Genomic DNA, 21,010 nt, shown 5'->3' on the forward strand with positions numbered 1-21,010 from the left:
GAATTGACTGTGTCTTTGTTAATCTGTTGAAAACTTTGTCACACTTATTATCAATTAAAGACTTAGACCCACCCCCTTACAGGTAGAAAGCTTGTCACTGCTGTGTTAGCTTCCTTGAAGAATCTGTTCCAGTATGCCTTTTCAAATCACTGATCTTAAACCCTGAATTCCAGAGGACTGTGGAGGTGACATTAAGGCACATTTCATGGGAGGCTCTGCCCTGAAGCTAGTTAAAGAGGATAGGAATGTTCTGGCATACCATAAAGCATATGAAAATTTTGGCATCTCTAGCTGCCTAATACCAGTAACTACAATAGAATCAAAAAGTAAGTTAGGTTTGTTGGCAGTCTATTGCACTCTAAAATTTGTGCATTCACACCCACCTTTTATTGTGATAGCTGTGACCTACATCACTGCCCATATGTGAAAAAGACACTATAATCAGCAAATTTAGCCAATTGATTAAAAATGAGCCAGGAAAATTTTCTCCCACTGTTCAAGAAAGGTCTGTGGTGTCACCTTGATAGTAAGATTTCGAGCATTGTAAACCTTAAAATTTCTTAGACTTGTGAATGTTGGAATTTTCACCATTGGAATATGAACCCCATTGGCAAGGGAGGTTCCTCCTCCTCCCTTAAGATTACTTTAGGACAGAAACCTTTTGCTGAACAATGGAAAGGGCTCTGACCTATGCTTAAGCATAGAACAGGAATTTCTTTGAGTCATGATTGATTTTAGAATTGATACAATAGAGATACTTGGAATGACAGAAACAGGTCTTGGAAATTACAATCTCCACCCTACTCAGTCCTAACAGGATTTAGGAAGGGCTGCAGCATAGATCAAAATTTAATTATTCCAATCTCTACCCTACTCAGGGTAACAGGATTTAGGAAGGGGTGTAGCAAAGGATCAAGATTTAATTATTTGAGAATATGACCTTCAACAGACATGTACAAAGCCACAGACCTCTGGGCGGTCCTGGGTTAAGCTAGAGCCACCATTGGCACAGGGAAGACATGGACAGTGATTGGTAGATGTGAGAATGGAGGGGAGGGAACTTGGATGGTTTGCTTAAAGAGAGAGGGATCTGAGGACTGAGGGGGGGTGGTTGGAGAGTTTTGGCTCTGAGTGGTTGGAGGGGTGCTCTGAGAAGCTTGCTCTGAAGGAAGCTGGAGGTGGAGGTCCCTGAGACTGTTTCTCCATTTTGGTCACGTGAGTGATAGGGACTGATCTCCTTACTTTGCCCCAGCTATCTAAGGGCTTGGGCCTTTTGGCCCAGCCTAAACAGAAGGGGTATTTAAGCCCTATTCCCTTCTCTCCCCTTTCTCTCTCCCTCTCTCTATCTCTAATACCTTTCTTCATCCTGTTTGTAATTAAACTCCATAAAAGGTTGACTGCTGACTTGAGTTTTCATCTAGGAATTACATAGCTGAATTCCTTGGCGACCTTAAATTAATATATATCAGTCTTTTAAAGTGATTTCCTTGTCACAGCATCTCATGAGGAAGGCCCTTAGAGATTACCTGTGATGGGAGGAAGTGGCCCCTCAGATTCTTCTGGGACAATGCACAGAAGCACTTTCTGGAGTTGAAGATTGAATGGCAGAGGGCTTGGGGTAGCATGAAATTAATACCTGACAAGAGTCCCTGCTGTGATATTAGAGAATAAACTGGTCAATAGATAAATGCTACCCAGAAGGAGAGACTTTGCCGGGTTTGTGGCAGAATTTTTGTGTTCAGATTGAACTATTTTACCTTACACTTATATATATATATATATCTTTAGCTATCAAAAGGGGGTAGTATGTCCCAAGTTGTGTAGTGCCCTCACCAGTTCTTGTGATTAAAGTTAATGCTTTAAAGCTTATAACACATTACAAACTCAACTGGTCCTCACAATAATCTGGAAGTGCTATTCTTATACCCATTTTACAGATAAGGAAATTGAGGCAGAGGTTAAGTGACTTGCCCAGAGTCACACAGTTAATAAGTGTCAGGAGATTTTGAACTCCTGTCTTCCTGACTCCAGGCCTGATGCTCTATCCACTGATCTACCCAAGAGCCTGTAGTAGGGAGGAGAGGGACCACAATGGAGCCACCAACTGCAGCCTGGGAGCAAAATCAGCCAATCCCAGTGCGTCATGGAATGTAGGTGTTGGAATTGACTTTTTTTTTCATGCCTACATTTTTTTTTGTCAAAAAAGACCAAAAAACAAAGTTTTGAGATATTTTCTACAAAGGGTGATGAACTTAAATATGAAGTTGAAAAAGATAATTGACAGATTACTTTGATTGAGCTCTTGCTAAATTCTTAGACTCTACCACTAAGGCAACTCATCCACCCCCACCCTTGTTTTACAGTTCAGGAGAGTAAGGCAAACCAGAGGAGATAGGCCCTTAAGAGTAGTCACTCAGCTAGTACCAGTGGCCAGCTTTGACTCGGATCCAGTCTAGAGCTCTTTATCCCACCTCATCACCCAGCATCTCCCTTCCTTGCTTTATTTGCCTGCCCTAAACCTAGGGTGAGGGGAAGGAAAAGGAGAGCAGAATCACTGAGATTTCATTTCTGAGACCTCCAGGACCTCCTAGAGAGGCACCAGGATAAAAGCGGGCGGAGTTCCTGAGCCAGGGAAGAGTGTTTCGTGCTTTGGGCGTTGTCTTGTTCCACCCTCCAAGGCACTTCCGCTACTTCCTGTTGGCCGCCATTTCTCCTTGGTGGAGGTAAGTGTTTGGGGCTCCAAGGCTTTGATGCCTTATGGTCTGGGGTTAAGTCTTATCTTGGGGGTTTTAGGACAAAATTTTTTCTTTACCCTCTCCTGTTGGCCCTGGGCTTTTGGGGGTGAGGGCAGGGATGTACTCTGCTCCTCTGGGCCCTATCTCGGGATCTCAGTTTAACTCCAAATCCCCCATGCGAAGACAATGACTTTGCTATATTCCCGACCTCGCTCTATCTTCACACTTGAGTTTGAGCCTGAGTCTGAGCCCACCCTGGCTTGCTCCTCTTTCTGCCCCAGACTCTGTGCTTGGGTCTTAGTTTCCCTATTTGTAAAATAGTAGTAAAAAGATTTGCCCCGCCAACCTATAGTCCTATATATATGTATAGGATATGGTGGATTCTAAGCAAAATTGCCTTCTATGTATATATTATCTGTTCCTGTGCTGGTAAGTCCTTCTTGTAATTATATAAGGACAATGTTGCCTCTGGTTGGGAGTCAAGTTAGTTTTCAATTTTAAGAAAGGGGAATCTATTTAATAATTTGGTTTTTGGTTTTGTTTGAAGTAATCTTGGCGGTTTTTATCAGTTTTGGTTTCTGCTTAGTCATCTTAGTTACTCTTGGTCAGTTTTGGTTTTTACTTAAACTTCTTAGTTACCTTTTTTGGGGGGTCGGTTTTGGCTTTTGCTTAGTCGGTCTGAGTTTTTGCTTAGTCATTTTAGTTACATTTTGGGGTTGGTTTTGGTTTTTGCTTGGTCATCTTAGTTATGTTCTGGGGTTGGTTTTGTTTTTTGCTTAGTCATCTTAGTTACAGTTTAGGGTTGGGTTGGGTTTTTACTTAGTCATCTTAGCTACCCTTTTTTGGTCTGTTTAGTTTTTGCATAGTCATGTTACCTTTTTTGGTAGTTGCCATTTTTGCTTAGTCATGTTAGTTACCTTTTTTGGTCACTTGGCGTTGTGTTACCTTTTTTGGTCTGTTGCGGTTTTTGCTTAGTCATGTCACCTTTTTTTAGTCCGTTGCAGTTTTTTGCTTGGTCATGCTAGTTACCTTTTTTAGGTTGTTTTTAGTTTTTGCTTAGTCATCTTTGTTACTTTTTTGTTCTGCTTTTTTCACTTCTGCTTAATTTCCTTTATACCACTTTATACGAGTTATTCGTCATTTCTTTGAATTCTTTATATCTATAATTTCTTTTTTAAAGATAAATTTAATTGATATTTTTACATCACTATAAGTGCTCCCACTTCTCCCCTTTATCACTTTTGGAGCCACCCAAAGAATGCAAAATACCTTTTTTTTAAAAAGTAGAAAAGAAGAAAAATTGGCAAACCAATCAATAAATTAAAAAAGCCTGAAAATCTCTAATTAAAACGTAATGGTATAGAGTAAAGAAAGCCGACTTTGTAGTCTATTGGACTACCTTACCTGGGCAGGGAAGTTAGGTAAACTCTGTAATCTTTTCTGTCCTATGTTCTACGATTTTGATAATTACACTGAAGGAGAATTAGGCAGCCCTTTATTATTAATAATATTTGTTAATTATTTAAATGTTATTAATCGGCATTAATTTATTAAGTGATATTTTAATGTGATTATGTTTAACATTTATTTATAATTCTATAATGCAGTTTTGTTTAGCTGTATTTAATTATAAATAATATTGATAGTTCTGTTGAATTAATGCCATTAATTAAATGTAATGAATAATAAATATTCCTATTGTTGATATAATATTTAGTATATAAATGTTGATACGATATTTAGTATATAAATGTTATATATTTATATATAGTTTTACACAAATATGTTGACTATAACAATAAATATTACTTAATAGAAACTCCCTTTAAATTATTAACATTAGTGAAATTACTATAATGGTATTATTACTATAATATTTATTATTCCTTTGAATATTTAAACATTCCATATTTATATAACTTCTATATTTATGCATTTATATATAGTATAAATATATGTTTTAAATTTATATATAATGTTAAGTATAATATGTAATAGTTAATTATAATTGTAGCAATTATATTTAAATAATTCATTCAATTTGGGGTTTTGCTTAGTCATTTTAGTTACTGTTTTTGTTCTGTTTATTTCTGGTTCTGCTTATTTTCTTCTACTTTGCTTTTTATTCCTCATTTCTCTTAATTCTTCATATTTACTGTGTAAGATTTAAATTAATATCAATAACTCCAAGTATTAATTTTATAAAGTTTATTAATCACTTGAAGTAGGAGAAATAAAAAAAAAAAGAAATGCGTTCAAAGCCTAACTTTCTAACTAAAGTAAGACCACGTGTATAAATTTCTCCTGCTTGGCTGAAAGCCAGCTTCAGTCAAGTTGAGGGAAAGAGAGAGAGGGGCGGGGTCACATCAAAACTTATTTTCCCTACATACTCAGTAGTGTTCCCACTCAGCCAGAGCATGCAAATGGGATAATGGGTAAGAGAGTCCTGGGGAGCAAATTCTATTCACAATTTTTTTTTCTTAAAAATAAGTTTTATTGATATTTTTACATCCCCATTATTTCTCCCAGAATTTCTTTTCTTTATCCCTTTCAGAGCCATCCCATGTATACAAAATAATTAAAGAAAGAAAAAAAGTAAAAAAGAAGAAAATTTGGCAAAACCAATCAATTTTAAAAGCTTGAAAATCTGTTATCAAAATGTAATACTATTCAGTTGTATACATATACAATTTTCCCCCATTTTATTTTCATTATGAACTTAGAAACCAGATAAAACAAACCTTTATGCTTTGTTAATGGTAGAGAGCTGAATACAAATCTCTTGTGACTTTTTTTGTTTTGGGGGAGTTTTTTTGCCCTTCCTCCATTGTCTAGTTTTTTCCTATTAAAAGAAGTGCTGCTGTATTTTGGTCTTTCAAGATCAAATAGTTAAAAGGATATAAGTTTATTAAGTTTTCTCATATCATTCCAAGTCATTTTCCAAAATGGTTGGAACAGAAATGCCTGCCTTCCCAAAGATCCTCCTACAACCCTTGGTCTTTAATTCTTTGCCTCAGGGTGGTGTGGGAGTAGGGAGAGAAACATGAGATGTTTTAATTCACATTTCTTTTATTACTAGTGATCTGGAAGATTCTTTTTATATAGTTTATAGTTTGCAATTCTTTTGAAAGTTGCTTGTTAATATATTTGATCACTCATTTCTTGGAGAATGGCTCTTGGACCTATATATTTGTGTCAATTTACTACTTAGATTGGAAACCAGACTTTTTACCAGAGATATTTTTTGTAAATATCTTCATCTTAAGCTAGGGTGCCTTGATTTTATTTATGGAAAAACTTCTATTTACTGAAAATGCTTATGTTTTACAAACACCATCTTTTTTTTTAAGGCCTTTACCTTTACAAATAGTTGTGAAGAGTACTTTCCCAATTGTAAGTATAATTTTTGTAATATAGATCAGATTTGCTCTTTAAATGTTTGAAATTGAAAATCTGTCTGGACTAGGGTTTTCCCCCTATATTAGTTCTATTAGTTATGTCGTCTTTGGTTTTTCATTTGCCTTCTGAAAATGAGTTGTTAGATGACTGTTTCTTGTTTTGATGTTTTTGCTATCATTATTTATATTATAAATTATTTTATTATAATCAATAATAGAGCAATATATTAACATCTAAAGTTACCATAATATTTTATTATTTATTATAGTAGGTCATTGTTGTGACATAGTAAACTATTACAGATAGCATTTCTTTTTATATTTGTTTGGGGTGGTTTATCTGTCTAATAAAATACATTTTTATTGATATTTTGTTTTTCCATAATGTAAATATTTCCCTGTGCCCTCTGAGGGTACCCCCCCCCAATTCCTCAATAAATTTTGGGTATTTTATATTTTTCCAGAAAATTCTGTTTCTTCTTAAGTTTTTCCAACCCAGGAGAGATAGGAACCCACAAAAAATGCTGGAGTCATCTAAAGAGATGAATATATTTCTACTTTTGAAAAGTTTGTTTATATAGCATAGGAATAATTTGTTCTTTACGTGTTTGTTACAATTCACTTTTATATTTTTTCTTTGTGATTTCATTAATAGCTTTCTCACTTCTGTTTCTAAGATTAGATTTCATCAATTTTTTATATTCTTAAAAGATATTTGAAGATGGAAAGAAGGGCAGGTAAATAAAGATGAGTTTAAGTCGGTCCAGTAAAACTAGTGTCAGGCATATGTTAAACGTGGATTTTTGAAACCCTAAGTTTGCCCCTTAGCCTTTAGGAACTTGCCTTGGGGGAAGCCCCCAACTGACCTGACTAACCTTACCTCCAGACTGAACAATAGACTTTGAGGTACTTAATGTTCCCAGTTTAGATAAGATTAGTAGTCAATCAAGCCTTAAGTATTCTTTTTTTGTTTTAAAAGTTTATTGACATTAACCTGCCCCTGAGTGGAAGCCATCTTTTTGTAGCAAGTGTGAAGTCTCAGCTTTTTCCTGTCAGTCAAGCCCTGGACTCCTCCTTTCCTTGTATCTAATGTAGAGCTAATCAATCATGCTTCCCTGCTCTTTGTTCCCAAAAGGTATATAAGACCCCCAAATTCTCTTCCCTTGGAGAATCATCTTTGGCAATGCATTCTCTCAGAGACACAATTCCCAGAGTCTCAGAGCTTTGGCTCTGTGTGATATTGAACACTTGACTCTGTGTGGCAGCCGAATATTAAGAACTTGTCTCATCCTGATTAAAGATTTGATTTTTATGACTACTTTAGTGGTTCTGTGTTTCTCCAAGTTGACACATAATATGGCTCAAAATGAGCTGAGGCTGGTGAAGGAAGAAGAGAAGGGCACTAAAACCAAAGAAGTTTTTAAAGCTATTTGTGGGAGTAAGAGGAAGTACTGAAAGAAAGAACAGGCCAATGCTTGTACCCAATGATTATAGAGTCGTTCAGTTTTTATTTTCCATTTTTTCTCCCCTGTCAAGGAGAATGATCTTTAACCTGGGAGAGGCAGAAAAAAAACGAACAGGGATTTAGCCACCAACATGAGGAAAGAGATATTTGAAGATCCTAACCTGTTGGCTAAGAACAACTAATTCCCAGGTAACATTCGTATATTTTTCTCTGATGAGACTAGCTATGTTGTTAATATTTGCATTAGGGTTTCCTTTAGAGTCTCTCCTCTGTCATGTCCCCTCAACCGCTGTAGTCAGGCAGTTGCTTTTCCTCAGTGTTTCTACTCCCACAGTTTATCCTCTGCTTATGAATGGTGTTTTTTCTGCTGGATCCCTGCAGATTGTTCAGGGACATTACACCGCCACTAATGGAGAAGTCCATTACGTTCTATTATACCACAGTGTATTAGTCTCTGTGTACAATGTTCTCCTAGTTCTGCTCCTCTCGCTCTGCATCACTTCCTGGAGGTCGTTCCAGTCTCCATGGAATTCCTCTACTTTATTATTCCTTTTAGCACAATAGTATTCCATCACCAACATATACCACAATTTGCTCAGCCATTCCCCAATTGATGGGCATCCCCTCGTTTTCCAGTTTTTGGCCACCACAAAGAGCGCAGCTATGAATATTTTTGTACAAGTCTTTTTGTCCATTATCTCTTTGGGGTACAGACCCAGCAGTGCTATGGCTGGATCAAAGGGTAGATATTCTTTTGTCGCCCTTTGGGCATAGTTCCAAATTGCCCTCCAGAATGGTTGGATCAGTTCACAACTCCACCAGCAATGAATTAATGTCCCTACTTTGCCACATCCCCTCCAGCATTCATTACTTTCCTTTGCTGTTATGTTAGCCAATCTGCTAGGTGTGAGGTGATACCTCAGAGTTGTTTTGATTTGCATCTCTCTGATTATAAGAGATTTAGAACACTTCTTCATGTGCTTGTTAATAGTTTTGATTTCTTTATCTGAGAACTGCCTATCCATGTCCCTTGCCCATTTATCAATTGGAGAATGGCTTGATTTTTTGTACAATTGATTTAGCTCTTTATAAATTTGAGTAATTAAACCTTTGTCAGAGGTTTCTATGAAGATTTTTTCCCAATTTGTTGTTTTCCTTCTGATTTTAGTTACATTGGTTTTGTTTGTACAAAAGCTTTTTAGTTTGATGTAGTCAAAATTATTTATTTTACATTTTGTGATTCTTTCTATGTCTTGCTTGGTTTTAAAGCCTTTCCCCTCCCAAAGGTCTGACATGTATACTATTCTGTGTTTACCCAATTTACTTATGGTTTCCTTCTTTATGTTTAAGTCACTCACCCATTTTGAATTTATCTTGGTGTAGGGTGTGAGGTGTTGATCTATTCCTAGTCTCTCCCACACTGTCTTCCAATTTTCCCAGCAGTTTTTATTGAATAGTGGATTTTTGTCCCAAAAGCTGGGATCTTTGGGTTTATCGTATACTGTCTTGCTGAGGTCGCTTTCCCCCAGTCTATTCCACTGATCTTCCTTTCTGTCTCTTAGCCAGTATCAAATTGTTTTGATGACTGCTGCTTTGTAATATAGTTTAAGGTCTGGGACTGCAAGGCCCCCATCATATGTGTTTTTTTTCATTATTTCCCTGGATATCCTTGATCTTTTGTTATTCCAGATGAATTTTGTTATGGTTTTTTCTAAATCAGTAAAGAAATTTTTTGGGAGTTCCATGGGTATGGCACTAAATAGATAAATAAGTTTGGGTAGGATGGTCATTTTTATTATATTGGATCGTCCTATCCATGAGCAGTTAATGTTTTTCCAATTGCTCAGGTCTAGTTTTAGTTGTGTGGCAAGTGTTTTGTAGTTGTGTTCATATAGTTCCTGTGTTTGTCTCGGGAGATAGATTCCTAGGTATTTTATTTTGTCTAAGGTGATTTTGAATGGGATTTCTCTTTCTAGTTTTTGCTGCTGATCTGTGTTGGAGATATATAGAAAAGCTGATGACTTATGTGGGTTTATTTTGTGTCCTGCAACTTTGCTAAAGTTGTTGATTATTTCAATTAGCTTTTTGGTTGAATCTCTAGGATTCTTTAAGTAGACCATCATGTCATCTGCAAAGAGTGATAACTTGGTCTCTTCCTTGCCTATTTTGATGTCTTCAATTTCTTTTTCTTCTGTAATTGCTACTGCTAGTGTTTCTAGTACAATGTTCAATAATAGAGGTGATAATGGGCATCCTTGTTTCACTCCTGATCTTATTGGGAATGCATCTAGTTTATCCCCATTGCGGATGATATTAGCTGATGGTTTTAGATATATACTGTTTATTATTTTTAGGAATGACCCTTCTATTCCTATGCTTTCTAGTGTTTTTAATAGGAATGGGTGTTGTATTTTATCAAAGGCTTTTTCTGCGTCTATTGAGATAATCATGTGGTTCTTGTTGTTTTGCTTGTTGATGTGGTCAATTATGTGGATGGTTTTCCTAATATTGAACCAGCCCTGCATCCCTGGGATAAATCCTACTTGATCATGGTGGATGACCCTTCTGATCACTTGCTGGAGTCTTTTTGCTAGTATCCTATTTAAGATTTTTGCATCTATATTCATTAGGGAGATTGGTCTATAGTTTTCTTTCTCTGTTTTTACTCTTACTGGTTTAGGTATCAGCCCCATATTTGTGTTGTAAAAGGAATTTTGTTGACTCTTTGCCTGTTTTCCCAAAGAGTTAATATAGTATTGGAATAAATTATTCTTTACATCTGTTTATCTATCTGATCCTGGATATTTTTTCTTAGGGAGTTCATTGATGACTTGTTCGATGTCTTTTTCTAAGATAGACCTATCCTGTTCTGTTAATCTGGGCAATTTTTATTTTTGTAAATATTCATCCATTTCACTTAGATTGCCAGATTTATTGACATATATCTGGACAAAATAGCTCCAAATAATTGCCTTAATTTCATCTTCATTGCTGATGAATTCACCCTTTTCATTTTTGATTCTGTTAATTTTGTTTTCTTCTTTCTTTTTTTAAAAGTCAAATTAACCAGTGGTGTTTTTATTTTATTGATTGTTCCATAAAACCATTTCCCAGTTTTATTTATTAGTTCAATGTATTTCTTGCTTTCAATTTTATTAATATCTTTTGATTTTCAGAGTTTCCAACTTTGTGTTTAACTGGTGATTTTTAATTTTGTTCTTTTTTTTCATTTTTTAGTTGCATGCTCAACTTTTTGATCATCTCTTCATTTTATTGATGTATGTGTTTAGAACTATAAAATTTCCCTTGAGTATTACATCCTATAAATTTTGATATGTTGTCTCATTGTTGACATTTTCTTTAATGAAATTATTGGTCATTTCTATGATTTGTTCTTTGACCCATTCATTTTTTAGGATTAGATTATTTATTTTCCAGTTATTTTTATTCATTTAAAGTTCTTCCCACTCCAGTTCCATCAATATAATTTCCTTCCTTCCTTCCTCTCCTTCCCCTCCCCATACCATAGAAGGCATCATCAGGTAAAATACAGAATTATGTCTTTTGCCTTTCTACTTCTTAGTTCAATCTCTGGAGTTAAACATTCGCAAGTTATTCTTCAAATGTTATATCTGTATATAATGCTCTCTCTTGGTTATATTTATTTCTCTTTATTATCTCATTTATTTTTTCCAAAATTTTTTTTAAAAATCTGTTCATTGTTTCTTATGGCACACACAACCCTTTTAAAAATATTTTTATTGCATTATAGTCTGAAACGGATGCATTTAATTTGCTTGCTTTTCTACATTTTTTTAATATCTTAATACATGGTTAATTTTTGTGAAGATGTCCATGGAAAGAAAACTTCCAAGGACGTATGCAGTTTTGTCTATAGGAAGGATTCAGAGCTTCAGGGAGGTTTCCTTTGGATTTATACAGATATCATCTAGCTACCTCCTACTGAAGTAGGTTCTATAGAAATTTATTTTATTTTTTAAACCCTCACCTTCTGTCTTGGAATCAATACTATGTATTGGTTCCAAGGTAGAAGAGCGGTAAGGGTTAAGCAAAGGGGGTTAAGTGACTTGCCCAGGGTCACACAGCCAGGAAGTGTCTGAGGTCACATTTTAACCCAGGACCTCCTGTCTCTGGGCCTGGCTCTCAATCCACTGAGCCACCCAGCTGCCCCCTATGGAAATTTATTTTAAAAGAATAATAGGAAAGGGAAAGGAAAAGTCACCAAGTTCTAGAGGCCAATGATAGCTATTTCATAGAAGTATACTTCTGTGAACTATATGTCATATTTCTTAGCATTATATACTTTTAATTTTCAGCAGAGGTCATAATCACCACTGAATCTAGGGATACTAAAATGTAAAGCAGGTAAATAAAAATTGTCCATTCTACCCTCAAAGAAAAGGATAACAAGATTAACAGACTAATAGTTCATTTGATTAAAGAGAGGGAAAGAGAAACCACATTAGAGAAGGAAAAAAATAACCTGAAATGATTATATCTGTCAATTTGGAAAAATAGAACTACTAAAGTAATCAGAAAAACCAAGTCTTTAATCAGGAAAGAGATAGATCCATAATAATCTGCTGCTTTCACAGAGCCAAGGGCCAAAAACTACTGTGACAAGGAAATCACTTTAAAAGACTGATATATATTAATTTAAGGTCGCCAAGGAATTCAGCTATGTAATTCCTAAATGAAAACTCAAGTCAGCAGTCAATCTTTTATGGAGTTTAATTACAACAGGAGGAAGAAAGGAATTAGAGAGAGAGAGAGAGAAAAGGGAGAGAAGGGAATAGGGCTTAAATACCCCTTCTGTTTAGGCTGGGCCAAAAGGCCCAAGCCCTTAGATAGCTGGGGCAAAGAAAAGAGATCAGTCCCTATTACTCACGTGACCAAAATGGAGAAACAGTCTCAGAGGCCCCCACCTTCAGCTTCCTTCAGAGCAAGCTTCTCAGAGCACACTCCAACCACTCAGACAACTTCTCAACCCCCACCCCCTCAGTCTTCAGACCCCTCTCTCTTTAAGGAAACCATCCAAGTTCCCCCCCCTCAGTTCTCATATCTACCAATCACTGTCCATCAATTTCCCTGTGCCAATGGTGGCTCTAGCTTAACCCAGGACCGCCCAGAGGTCTCTGGTTTTGCACATGTCTGTTGAAGGTCATATTTTCAAATAATTAAATCTTTGATCCTTTGCTACAGCCCTTCCTAAATCCTGTTAACCTGAGTAGGGTAGAGATTGGAATAATTAAATTTTGATCTATGCTGCAGCCCTTCCTCAATCCTGTTAGGACTGAGTAGGGTGGAGATTGATTCCAAGTATCTCCATTGTATCAATTCTAAAATCAATCATGACTCAAAGAAATTCCTGTTCTATGCTTAAGCATAGGTCAAAGTCCTTTCCATTGTTCAGCAAAAGGTTTCTGTCCTAAAGTAATCTTAAGAAGGGAGGAGGGGGAAACTCTCATGCCAATGGGGTTCACATTCCAATAGCCAAGACCCACTATCAATAGGAAATTTTTCAAGTATGAAATTTCCCAATGGTGAAATTTCCAACATTTATAAGTCTAAGAAATTTTGAGGTTTACACTACACAGAGTCAAAACCCTGGAGCTCTGGGGACAGTATCCCTGGAAGGATCAACATGCTAGAAGATTCTCTAAAAAATACTAAACTTGGGGATCCTGTATACCTTTGGGGGAACTCCGGACATCAAACCTACACTGATGGGTTGCAAACAGGCTTGGGAAAGAGACTGTAGCCAGGGGCTAGGGTAGCTGGGAGTGGCCTACTACAATGGATAGGAAAAGGATGGTTCCTGCACTGGTGTTGGTCTTCTTGGGAATGGGTCTCTGATATAATGGGGAAACTTCTAAGACTAAAAAACTAAAGCTTAAACATTTAATAAGATCTACTAGTCCCACCTAAGCTGGGGTCATCAAGTACTTTAAGTCTATTCAGTCTGAAATGAGTGAGTCTGGGACTTCCATTGGTGTGAGTTCTCATGAGACAGGGGCAAATTTGGGGCTCCCCAAAATCCCATTTGACATATCCAATGAAATTGAGGTATAGCTATATATATATAGTAACAGTATTGATTCTAAGATAAAAGATAAGGGTTTAAAAGAAAATTTTTTTTAAACCCTTATCTTCCTTCTTGGAATTGGTTCCAAGGCAGAAGAGTGGTAAGGGTAAGGCAATGGGGGTCAAGGGACTTGCCCAGGGTCACACAGCTGGGAAGTGTCTGAGGCAAGATTTGAAACCAGGACCTCAGTCCACTGAACTACCCAGCTGCCTCCTAAAAAAAAATTTTTTTAAATAATCTATGAAGTCTAATCTTAGAAACAGAATTAAGAAAACTCTTCATGAAATCACAAAGAAAAAAAAATCTAAAAGTGAATTGTAATAAATGTTTATAGAATAAATTATTTTTCTGCTTAAACTTTTCAAAAATAGAAAAGGAAACTCCTATAATTCCTCCATGAGAGAAATATGGTATTGTATTGATACCCAATCAAGGGAAGAGTAAAACTCAGAAATAAATCTGGTATCTTAATGAATATGGTTACATTTTTTAAAATTAGCATAGAGACTACAGCAATAAAGAAAAAAGTTGTAATAATTAAATGGTCTTTATATTAGGAATGCACGGGATGGGAAAATATGAGCCTAATAAAAATAGTAAAAATTACATGATTCTATCAATAACTGCAACAACAACAACAAAAACCCTTTGACATGGGAAGAACTTTGTTTAATATGGCCACTTATATTTAAAAAAAAAGAATGTGGATTATTTGTCATGGAATAAACCATCAGAAATAACCCAAATAATACTCAAGATCAAGAAAGGATACCCACCATCTTTGCTAGTATTTTTTTTATTGGAAATTACTTTATTATTAGACATTAAAAAGATAGCAGAATATAATAGAGAGAAAGCTGGCCTTGGAGTCAGGAAGAGCTGAGTTCAAGTCCAGATTCTGATGCCTTAGGCAAATCATTTGCCCTTTCAGTGCTCTAGCACTGAAACTGAGAATATAAATTGCAACGGAAGGTGGTGGCCTGCATTAGAAGAGAGGGTTTCCTTGTCAGGGAGATCTCCCTTTTGCCAGTAAAATCACAGATATCCAGTCTGTATTCCTATTCCCTATTAGAAATCCTTAACAAGAAAAATTCATTGAATTGAGTACAGGCAAAATTATCTTTTTCTGTGGATAATGTGATGTCTTCCTTAGTAGAGGCCAAAAAAGATGTAAATAAGTTAGTACCTTCAGCAAAGTTGGATACAGAAATTATAAGCAAGTCTACTTATTACTAACAAAACCCAGGGGGGAAGAGAAAACAAAATTCCACTTGGAAAAAACCAAAATACATCAACTCTCTGGAAGATAATCTGCCACAATTCTTGTTAACAGGTCTTATAGAAATAGCATTATGAAAGAATTCACAGAAGCAATTGTTTCATGATTAGGCCCCACCAATATGGTAAAAATGACAACTGATCTTTTTTTTTTTAACCCATATCATTCATCTTAGAATCAATACTGTGTATCACTCCAAAGCAGAAGAGAGGTAAGGGCTAGGCAAGGGGGGTTGGGGCTTAAGTGACTTGCCCAGGGTCACACAGCTAGGATGTGTCTGAGGTCAGGTTTGAACCCAGGACCCTCCCATCTCTAAGCCTGACACTTTAAAAAATCTTATTTTTGTTAATATATTTTGTTTTAGTAACACTTTCATTTCCCAGTATGTCCTCATACTCACTCCAGTGAAGCATCCATTGTAACAAAGATGTCTTTTATGCCCTTTATCGAATATCCTATTTATTGCACTGTTGTCTAAAGTATTTATTAAGAGAACACTTATCAAAGGTTGTAGCACCAAGTCAGATTGGGAAAGACATCTTTGGGTGTGGAGGCAAAACAGATGGTAATACTGCTTCTTTAATGCCATTTCCACTTTCAAAATAACAGTTTTTGTTTGGCACTGCCAAGGACTTGGGTGGCAAGAACTTTTCCTTTCTTAGTTTTCAATAACTGTGATTATAGCATTGGTATGAGTAGTAACCAGGGCTCATCTTCCTGGTGACTGAGGGCCTGGCACTGGAAGCATGGCTATTCTCAATACTCCTGGGAATGTTCAGGGTCTGAGGGCACATAGTGCCATGAGTGAGTGGTACTGGTTTGCCTTGCTTGGCATTACCACCAACCTGGTGCGCTCTCCTCAGTCTTTGTTTCTCTTTCTCTCATGGTGGCTTGCTTGTCACATATTTGATAGTTTTTAGAGATGGCATTTGTTTGAGAGCTTTTGAATTGCAGAGCCTGCAGTCCCTTCCTTCCTTCCTTCCTTCCTTCCTTCCTTCCTTCCTTCCTTCCTTCCTTCCTTCCTTCCTTTGATCCATCCATCCATCCATTCATTTTGGAATCAACATGGTGTATTGGTTCCAAGGCAGAAGAGTGGTAAGGTCTGGGCAGTGGGGGTTAGGAGACTTGTCCAGGGTCATACAGCTAGGAAGAGTCTGAGGCTGCATTTGAACCCATGCTGAACTTCCCTATAATGTTGGTGGAATTCCAAGTAGGTGTTTGTTATCCATATTAAGGAAGAATTTCTCCTGCTTTTCTTTGAAGAATTTTTTAGAAATCATGAATGCAGGCTACATTTTATCAAATACTTCCTCTGTCTATTGTTAGTAGTTTATAATTTTAAATAGTTTTCTTATTGATATACTGTGTTATATATGGATCATTTTTCTAAGACTAAATTATCCACATTCCTGGAATAATTTGCTGATTGTAATGAATACTTTTTAATGTATTTTTGAATTTTATTTAATATTTTATATATATTAGGGAGCTTGGGCTTATAATTAGGCTTTTTCAGAATTACCTTTGGTTCTTAAATCTGGACTTTCTTACCTGATTAAAATAAGACATTGTACCACCATTTTCTATATTTAAAAACAAATCTCCATAATAGAAGAATTATTTTTTGTAAAAATTTGGAAAAATTCACCTGTGAGCCCAATTAGCCCAGATACTTTTTTTTAAACTTATCAGTTTGTGAAGTATTTACCATATTTCTTGATCTGAAGTTGATTGTTTTCAGCTGCCCATTTCCTGTTCTGGCAAATTTATTCATGCTTTTTAGTCACTGCTTATTAATTTCACTTAAGTATGTTCCTAAACAATTTTTTGATCCTCTCTTGGATTCATAATTATTTCCTCTTTTTTTCCTAATTTTTCTAGTTTTTATATTTTTAGCAAATATTTTTCTCTTTCCCACATTTCCCCTCTGCCTCAAGTTCCACAATTTGGAAAAACTCACAACAAATATGCACTGCCAAGCCAAACACATTTCCACATGGGCTAAATCCCAAAATGGATCTTCTAGCACTTCCTGAAAGAATCGGAATGGATATCATCCTCCATCTTTGGTCCTAAGAGTTAGTATTTATATAGCACTTATTGTGTGCCAGACACAGTGCAAAGTGACCCTCTGAAATCACTGTTTATCCTTGTTTGTTCAGAATTCTGTAATCCTTCAGAATTGTGTTTCTTTGTTATCCTTGCAGAAAAAAGGATGGAAGAGCAATTCATCAGAAAAGGGGATGGGGGAGAAGCTAACATGTATGTATATAGTGCTTACTATGAGCTAGGCACTCTACTGAGCACTTTACAAATATCATCTCATTCTCATAACCAGCCTAGGAGGTAGATCCCATTAGCATCCCCATTTTATAGACAAAAAAATCAAGTCAAATATAGGTTTAAGTGACTTGCCTAGGGTCACATAGCTAATAAGTACCTACCATTTTCTAGTCAGCCAATATGTTGATCATGTCTGACAGTGTATGCAATATTCCACATCTAAAGTCCTCAGCAAAGAGTGTAGGAAGGTCTATTTTTTCATCTCTTTTCAGAGCCAAACCTTGTCATTTCTTTTTTGTTCTTTATGTTTACAGTGTGTAGTCATATATTGTTTTTCCTGGTCCTATTCATGTAGGTCTTAACATGCTTTTTGGAATTCTTCCTATTTCTTACAGCACAGTGATGTTCTGATATATTTATGTACCACAGTTTGTTTACTCATTGATGCGTGTCTACTTGTGGAGTTCTTTGCTGTCATAAAATATAGTGCTATTAATAATTTGGTGTTTGAATGAGACTTTTCTGTCCTTGATTTCCATTTTCCCCATCATATTTCATCAGATTTTTAATGGAATCCTGAATATGATCCTTCTGTCAAAGGATGTAAGTGAAGAACAGTCATCCTGTTTTAGGACTGGACATCCCAGCTTCAACTTAATGGAAATAAGGGTCAGACCATCCTTGAAGACCTATTCTGCTCACAAATATCAAGATACCCACTAGACCATGGAATACCCTGTGGATTTTATTATGATTCTGTGACTCCTTTCATGAGGAAGACACTGCAATGACGGATAGAACACTCATAGCAACACGAAAGGGAAACATTCAAATGTCTTCTCTACTACTCTCCCGATTGTTACTTTCCAAAGAGGCTGTGATCCTCCTTCCCCAGAGTGATATGAAGCCAGTACCATCCTTGAATGATGACTGTGGGGCATACTTAAGAGTTAGCTCTTGAAGTTGAACCCTAAGTCCTAAGGGGCTTTGCGTGACGTGGAGGTGCACTTAACAGTAGTACTTGTTTGGGAGGACATAATCTTCCTCACATAAACATTTTTATACACACACTCGCTTCCCAGAGTAGGGAGATTTTGGTGACTGGAGGCCCAAAGTACCAGTCAGTGTGAAACTGGAAGTTGAGGATTGTAAAAGGGGCCTATTGAGAATATACTGAACTGTTCAAAATCAATTTTTTGATGAAACATTACAGTGCATGCATGGAGTATCATTGTCTACCCTCTGAATCAAATTGGGTACTGCTTTGTACCTGTTTGGGAATTCAGGAGACCAGAAGTTACTCCTGGATGAAGTTCGTTTTTTTCCTGGTGAGTATCTTTGCCAATAATTGTCCTGGTCAACCAAGTACGTGTCCTTATGGTGGTGACCACCCCTAACTTCTCTACAAATTGCCTTGGGTGTCTTTGGACATATCTGGAGCTAAGCTAGAATTGAATCAGACACATAGAACACAGTCATGGGTTTGCCCATTTAACATCACTGTGGTAACATCAGTCAACTTTACACAACAGCTTCTTCATCATCTACTTCCCCTTATGTATAGTTTCAAATTTTTTAGATGTTATCATCTTGCAACCCACATCTCAGAAAACACGGCACCACGGTTAGAGAACCCAACAAAATCTAAACAACTCTAGACCACTTTCAGGCCTGGAGAGGGATGAGGGTACAAAAGGGGAAGGTTCCAATGCATTTTTTTCTGGGCTCTGGTGGGTAAGGAGTATGGCTAATTTAAGGATAAAAGGAATACAGTATAGTTAAAAGACCTACAGAGGAGAGAAGGGCCTGGGATAAGGGGAGCACTATTAACTTTTAGCTTTAGATCTTGGAGGAACAAAAGAGAAGTTGAAGCTTTGAGGTACATTTGAACGCTAAAAAGAAAACAGCATCCTTTTAAAATGGATCCAGATGGTGATTTTTTTTTTTAAGGAAAAAAGCAAAACTTAAAGCAAATGAAAAATTGTAATCCTTTTACAAGGTTGATTACATCACTTTTGATCAGGAACTGGCCAGCCCAGCTTCAGGGGCCTTCTCTGAAGAGCAGATCTAGTCAGAGAATCAGAAAGAAAGTGTGGTTGACCGAGATCCAGGATATCTCTAGTTTTGTATTGTTATAGTCCTTATTTGTCCTATGGTGGTTTCTCCCAGATAATTAAAGAAGTCAGGATATTGCAGAGTTTCTGAGGGGAAACCACCTAGATAGAATTAGCTTTCACCTTTCTTATGGACATCTCCCCAGTTTTATGTATTTGAACATGCACTGATTGTGTGTGATCTGGCTCATTTTCCCTTCCCTAAAGCTGCATCTACCTGTGATCTGTAGGCCTATCTGTTTCCTTGGCTAGAAAGCAGGAGATTGCAAATACAATTACTTTAATAGGAACTGTATTGGATATCTTCAGGTATATTCAGAGCCAGGCACACAAGTTTGCCCATTTAATAACTATTATTGTGGCAAATCAACTAGATTTACACAACACCTAGGCTCCTTCCTCAGATACTCGTCATGTTTTATTTTCATTTTTTTTTAAAGGATTTTATCAGCTTTAATCATGTCTCAAAGCACAGCACCATAATGAGAGAACTTGGCAAAACTCATGAATATGGAACTACTTTCAAGGGCTCAGGAGTTAGGTGGATTGGTGGTTTCCAGGCATTGGCCTGGGGCCAAGGAGGATGGGGAATGGGAATAAAATGAGAATTAAAGAAATACTGGCAAGTGAGAGCTACACGACTTCTCTACCTTATAGGTGAAAGAAGGTGAAAATTTGAGTAAAGCTTGGGCATTAAAAATATAGCATCTTTTAAAATAGATCCAGTGATAAAAAGAAAATAAAACTAGAACATCTTAACATTTTCATCTTTTCTTTACAGGTTCACCTGGACCACTAATGATTAAGAAAACTTTAGGAAGTTAGTAATCACAAGTTACACTAAGCATGAACACCTCTCGGTTTTCCTGAACTGTCCTCCTTGAGAGGCTTGAAGGTCATTTCTGTGTTTGTGGACACTTGTGTTGAACTGAAATGTGGAAGATGAAGAAACCATGGATCAAAGGTTACTTCTCTGTTCCTTGGACACTTTTACTGAACTGCAGAAGGTAAACCAGGAGTTGGTTTCTTCCCAGATTTCCTAGATAAACTTTTCATTGTTCTTACAGAATTTTTTACAGTCTTTGAGAATACCTTCAGGTCAGCCAGCCTGAAGGAACATGTGCTTACACTGGAGGTTGCTTGTGTTGTTTGTTTGCTATGAAGAACTGGATGTCTTGGATCAGTTTTGTTTGCTACCACCTCCCAGAACTTTATTGAAAGCCCTTTCTCATCAATGTAAGGGTAGCAGATGTTTGTTACAAAGGTCCTCTGAGGTGACCTTAATGGATACTCCCTTGAAAGTTGGGAAAAAATAAACCCTTACCAGGTGAATAAAACAATGTCACCAAACTAGGTGTTATGGAAATTTTTTTATTACATATTTGCAACTTTCCTGTTGTCTCCTGGGTCTGGTGCTGCTATCATGCAGCATTTTAAGGTAGGTTTTGGAGTCTGTGCTGATGTGCTCACTCTCTTGTCGTTCTCCCTCCTTTTTCTTTCTCTCAGTTGAGAGTTCTTCATGGCTGTCTCAGATTTGTTTTGTTTGCCTGTCTCTTAAGCTTTGAAGAAGTTAAGATGAGGTCTTTGCTTTCTTGGTGCTCCTTTCAGACTTTTCTTCTCTTCTTCAACA

The 21,010-nt window shown here is 36.7% G+C and overlaps 1 long non-coding RNA gene across 1 annotated transcript; it reads left to right on the forward strand.

Moving 5' to 3' along the window:
* Window positions 1–7,659: 7,659 nt before the first annotated feature.
* On the forward strand, window positions 7,660–20,747 carry LOC103099267 (uncharacterized). The gene is made up of 3 exons (XR_474695.2): window positions 7,660–7,787; window positions 17,828–18,594; window positions 20,162–20,747. It is a non-coding gene; the product is annotated as an uncharacterized LOC103099267 (long non-coding RNA).
* Window positions 20,748–21,010: the final 263 nt, after the last annotated feature.

Source organism: Monodelphis domestica, chromosome X, assembly GCF_027887165.1.
Source record: "Monodelphis domestica isolate mMonDom1 chromosome X, mMonDom1.pri, whole genome shotgun sequence".
Taxonomy (NCBI): Eukaryota; Metazoa; Chordata; class Mammalia; order Didelphimorphia; family Didelphidae; genus Monodelphis; species Monodelphis domestica.